This window comes from Paramisgurnus dabryanus, chromosome 24 (assembly GCF_030506205.2).
Source record: "Paramisgurnus dabryanus chromosome 24, PD_genome_1.1, whole genome shotgun sequence".
Lineage (NCBI taxonomy): Eukaryota > Metazoa > Chordata > Actinopteri > Cypriniformes > Cobitidae > Paramisgurnus > Paramisgurnus dabryanus.
In genome coordinates this window covers 8,633,905-8,640,511 of record NC_133360.1, presented here as the reverse complement: position 1 = coordinate 8,640,511, position 6,607 = coordinate 8,633,905, and positions in this window count along the sequence as shown.

Below are 6,607 nucleotides of genomic sequence, written 5' to 3'. Positions count from 1 at the left end.
AAAATTCACCTCAAGTATTTTTCACTTAAAAATATAATTCGAAAAAAACCCATCATTTTTTAAGGTGTTACCAAAGTTGATCTTACTTCCCCTTTTAGTGTAAATATACTGTAAAAAAATGCAGCACAAAGATAAAACAAGTTTTGGCTTAATAAAAGCTGACATTACTTATAAAATAAAGCTGAAAATGTTAATCTTAATTTTTTTAAGTTAAAGCAACATAAAAATACATGTTGATTTGACAAAAATGCTGTAATTTTTTCAGTGAATATAATAATGTAACATAACTTTTAAAAACAAGTTGAAATTGTTTAAATTAATTTGTTAAGTTAAAGTAACAAAAAAAAATATATTGATTTGACAAAAATATGCATATTTTTACAGTGTACTTTTCAAAAAAGTTGTTTTTAAATGGTTGTGTCAACTACTTTTTTAAGTCGAATTAACTTTAAAATTTTAAGGCAACCAGGTAACTTACTTTTTTGAGTTGAGCCAACTCTTTTTCAATTCATAAATTAGCCACCAATGTAAAATAGATACAAATTACCATAAGTTTCCTATATGTTTTGCTATCCTATCTATCTTTTTTTACAAAATCTGCTCCGGCAACAGCTCAATGCTGTACAGCATATGAGAAAAATTGAGAAAGAGAGAGTCCTCTGTTGAGCCAGCCACAAAGAATGTCTTCGCATCGGGGCGGGAGCTCTACATCTGCAGAAATGAGGTCAGCAAAGCCTCTCGCTCGTTTCTAATTTTCTCAAAAATTACCCTGCCTGTTCCAAGATTCTCACAACCAACCGTTCCCAAACACATCTGGATCACAGAGTGCCAGATATTCGCTGCTAATCCATCTAGTTTTGCTTGGCTTCGAAGATTGGCCACGATGCTGCCAAAGACCATAAAACAAACGGTAGGTTAAACCCAAAATCCCCCAAAACAGACACCGACATGCATAGACACCATGGCTGAGCTCCCAAACCAGCTGTGCAGCCTCTCTACATATATGTTTGGGAGCTGGTATCTAAAACAGCAGTAAACTGGCATGGACCTTCGTAACGAACACTCTGCATTGCAACCTTGTGTGTCAGGACAAACCTAACTCTTTGTTTAAATCTACCTAGAAAATTTTCACATTTTACACAACCATAGGTTAAAACAACCAATCATGAATTAAACAAAATAGTTGGGTTTGTCCATATTTTATGCAACCATGAGCTGAAACAACCCATCTTTTTTTTAAATGTTGTGCAATAGATTGAATTTTTCTCTAATGACAAAAAAGGAGATGTCAAAGATTTAAACTAAATTCTTGCCAGAAACGCTATCAGATCATTGATTCCTGGAAATCCGGAGCTGCCAGGAGCTGATAAGACCCTGTGACAGCTCGGATTTGAGCCCAGATGGCACTCTGGTTCACCCTCATCCAATAATGTCGGATTTACCGGTTGGACTCCATGCTCGAGACGTTGTCAAAGAGCCCCTGCCATTGTCAGCGCCAGCGGATATCGTGAGCTTGTCACAGAAAAAAAATCTGATATCTCTTTGTTTATTTCAGGTGCGCTCATTAAAATCCCCCCAAAGGATCCCTCCCACCTTGTTTTCTATCTCTCCACTTCTCGGATTCTCCGTCCCTGTCTCTCGTCCCCAGGGCTTTCATAATCTTTCCTATCTAGGAGACCATTAAAACCATATTTAACCCTTTAACACACAGCATTTTTTTATTCTGGTGTCTTGAGGGAAATATTCATCGCTGGGAAATTTGAAAATGATTAAGTTTTAAACAAATGAAGTAAAACGAGATGTTTATTATTAATGATATGGACCACTTGTTGTGTGGAGTGTACAAAACTGGGGTAGTTTTATTGTAAAGGCACAAAATTAGTGATCTGAACACATTATATAACACAAAAACATCAGCACTACAAAAATGACTTTATTACTTAGTATTTTTGTCTTGTTTCAGTACAAATATTATTATTTGTCTAAAAACGACAAATTTTCAAAGGTCATTTTGCTTATCCCAAACATACATCTTGATTTATGAATTTTTAGATATTTGTACTGAAAACAAAACAAGAAAAGTCATTTGTTGCAGTGAGTGATTAAAAAATCAAATATTAATCAAAAAAAATGTTCTGAAGGTTAACCTTTTGTGACCCTGTGTTGGTCAAATCAATTTTGGAGAATCAATGTTTGATTTTATATTGATTTCAGTCTTTGACATGCCCTTACTCAGTCAAAATTAACCTGTAAAACTGATCTAATGAGTGTTTTTTACTATGTGAAAAACTGGTAAAACTGTTTTAAAATAAATGTAATATATTATTTTCATTACTACTTTAATTTTTTTACTAAATATACACAAAATTTATGTGCTACAAAAGATACGTTTTCAGTGAATTAATTTATGTATAAAAAAATAAAAAACTACAATTTTAAGTTATTTAGCATTTATTAAACTTCTACTTGACATTATCAACTTGACCCCAAACATTAAAAGTGTTGCTAAAATCTTAATATAAAAGGAGGGTTAAATATATATATTCACACAATCTTCTTTACATTATATATGATGATTTTATATTAAAAAGACTTTAGCCAGATTTTGACAGACAGGATCACATTTATTTAGTCAATAATCTGTAAAACTGATCTAATGAGTGTTTTTTACTATTAATAATATCTAGAAAAACTGTAAAAATTGTTCTCAACTAAAATAAATGTTATATATTATTTTCATTGCTACTTTTATTTATTTTTTTACTAAATATACACTACATTTATGTGCTATAAAAGATAGATTTACATAGAAATTAATCTATTAAATAAACAATTTATTAGAAATATAAAAAAGAAAAAGTTTAGTTCTTTCTTACAATTTTGCTTTAAATTTGAAGTTATTTAGCATATATTAAACTATATGTGGTCAATTTGACCCCAAACATTAAAAGTGTTGCTAAAATCTGAACATAAAAGAAGGGTTAAAGCTATCAAGGTTATATTTTCACTAGGGCTGTCAAAAGATTAATCGCGATTAATCGCATCCAACATAAAAGTTTGTGTTTACATAGCATATGTGTGTGTACTGTGTATAAATATTATGTAAATATAAATACACACACATTCATGTATATATTTAAGAAATATTTGCATTTAAATACTGTATATACATTTCTATAATTTATATTATATATAAATATAAATATTTTATATATAAATATAACAATTTTTTCTTAAATATATACATGATTGGGTGTGTTTTTATATATAAATAATAATTATACACAGTACACACACATATGTTATGTAAACACAAACTTTTATTTTGGATGCGATTAATCGCGATTAATCTTTTGACAGCCCTAATTTTCACACAATCTTCTTTACATTATATATGATGATTTTATATTTAAAAAAAATCACATTTATTTAGTCAATATTAATCTGAAAAACTGTACAAATTGTTCTCAAATAAAATAAATTTTATATATTATCATCATTACTACTTTTATTTTATTTTTTACTAAATATACACTACATTTATGTGCTATAAAAGATACGTTTACATAGAAACAAATCTATTAAATAAACAATTTATCATATATATATATATATATATATATATATATATATATATATATATATATATATATAAAAGTTATTTTCTGCAATTTTTACTTTAAATTTGAAGTTATTTAGCATATATTAAACTGTATGTGGTCAAAGTGTTGCTAAAATTTGAACATAAAAGGAGGATTAAAGATATCAAGGTTATATTTTCACACAATCTTCTTTAAATGATATAGGATGATTTTATACTGAAAAAAATACTTTAGCTGGGTTTTCACAGACAGGTTCACATACTTAGTCAATATTAATCTGTAAAAGAGATCTAATGAGTGTTTTTTACTATTAATAATATGTAGAAAACAAAAACTGTAAAAAAAATTCTCAACTAAAATAAATGTTATATATTATTTTCATTGCTACTTTTATTTATTTTTTTACTAAATATACACTACATTTATGTGCTATAAAAGATAGATTTACATAGAAATTAATCTATTAAATAAACAATTTATTAGAAATATATAAAAAGAAAAAGTTTAGTTCTTTCTTACAATTTTGCTTTAAATTTGAAGTTATTTAGCATATATTAAACTATATGTGGTCAATTTGACCCCAAACATTAAAAGTGTTACTAAAATTTGAATCTTCTTTACATTATAAACAATGATTTTATATAAAAAATGAAGACTTTAGCTGGGTTTTCACAGACAGGATCACATTTACTGACTTCTTTTTTGAGAAAGCTAACTTGACTTGCCTTCTTTTGTATCCTGTTTCATTAAATGTGCCTCTTTCTCTCTATAGCGCAGTCAAACCGTACCAAACCATGATGGCAGCTATTCATAAACTTGACTAAAAGGGGTTTTCTTTAGAGAACAGTAGCTGACCCTGCCTGTGTCTGGACGAGAGCGAAATGTCCTTTTCCTTTGTCTTTTAATGCAGTTTGGTTAATGAAATGTGTCCTGGGTTAATGAAATCTCTGCTTATACTTTGAATCCCTATAGACTCTGACCATTCCCATAATTCTCTGAATCCATGATCACAAAGACACATAGTTTAAAAAGTACACACATCTGTGGATATTTCCTGCGTTACATTACATTTGTTACCAGTACCAGTTGAGCTACACTTGTAATGAGCTTTATAAAACAATGAACAATATATTATATTCCTGACTGTCTATTTTGCTTCCTGCACCGCCACCAAATATCCAAACACAAGTTTGCCCCCCCCTTTCTCTCTCTCTCTCAAACACAGTGTCTTCTTCTCAACCCTGGTTAACACACAAGATAATTACACCATTCGGCTCTTAATGAATGGATTAAATGTGAAATCACTCTTCGGGTACATTCAGGGTCTCTCTCCGTGCCTCATGGGGTCACATGAGCACACCCAAACAGCCCTTCACGCTGACAGCGCTTTCTAAAGAGCCCATTATTGGACTGGACCCATTCATTAGAGGGGGAGAGACCGGCTCGTCTACAGCAGGAAGACAGGTGGGCCGACACAGAGGCGAAATGAAGCTGAATATGGTGAATATTGTTGGAGACAGCTGGCTGATGGACTGATAATGACCTGAGTGTGACTGTATCTCTCTCTCTCTCTTATTCTCAGTTTCTCTCTCTCTCTCGGTCGTGGGCGATCACCTCTTGCTTGTTTCATTGAAGGAAGGTAAATACTTTGTTTCTTAGATAACCTTGAGATTTATAACCATCTCTCTCTCTCTACGCCGCGCGTAGATCCCATTATGATAACTAATTTAGTTATTCATTAAAACAGACTAAATTAATTTTGCAAGTTACGTCAATAAATAGCAAGAGACACTTAACACAGTAAGCTCGATCACCCAAAGGCTTCATGTTGCATGCATTTGCCAAGTTAGCATGACCTTTAGGGTGGATTCTACAAACACACATTTGCATTCATGCAATTGGCAGACACTTGTATTCAAAGTGACATACAGTGCATTCATTGTATTTTATGGATGTGTTGTCCTTGTGGATCGAACCGATGACCTTTGCACTGCTAATGCAATGCTCTAGCAATATATCTTAATGAAGATAATCCATATACGTCTATGAAGTCAATAACAAAGACTGCTGGTCTATATCCAAAAACATACATTAACTGACCCCAGTACTGTCTCTAATGTATACCCACATTAGAATGGATGAAAATTTTACTTGACCCTATCAGCAAGATCACATACATTTATGCATTTGGCAGACACTTTTATCCAAATCGACCAACGCTGCATTCAAGCTATACATTTAAATGCATGTGGACTCCCTGGGGATCGAACCCATGGCATTTGCTAAATGCTAAATGTTTTTCTCTTTCAAAAACACACACACATACTTACTTAAAAGTCCATGAATTACACAATTACCCTGACCTTTAAGGTGGGGACGACTTGCACATACACGCATTCATACAAACACACACAAATTGTCCCTTTAGTATTCAAATCTACAAAATCGAATGAATAGCTTCTCATTAAAAAAATGCCAAAACAAACACTGAAATGAAAATGATGTGGTTTTAGAGGGTAAAACACACTAGTAGGACAGGTGTGTATCAACCTCCTACATTTAAATACACACACAGAGGCCAAAGAGCACAGATGGATAAGAAAAGGTGTAGTGTGCATGTGTGTGTGTGGCCAGAGCAAAAGGCAAAGAAAGCAACATATGTTCAGCTGACTTGACACAGTGCTGCCCAGTGTGAGAGCATTTTCCATTGTGTGCGTTTGTTTGTTTTGTGTTTACTAATGATAAAACTATTCCTGTCTCAGTAATCTGAGTGTGTGTGTGTATAGCCCTTTTCACACAGACATTCCGTAAAAAAGACGGGAAAGGCATCCTGGATTTTTCCGGAATCGTTAGATTTTTTGTTCATTCACACTCCCAAGATTACCCGGCATCTGATGGTCCCGGAAAGACACGTGACCTGTTGAAAGTCCCGCCCTCTCTTCTATGCAGCGTCTGAAGTTTGCAAATTATTTATTATTTCTCTCTCCAGAAACCACTCGTGTGCA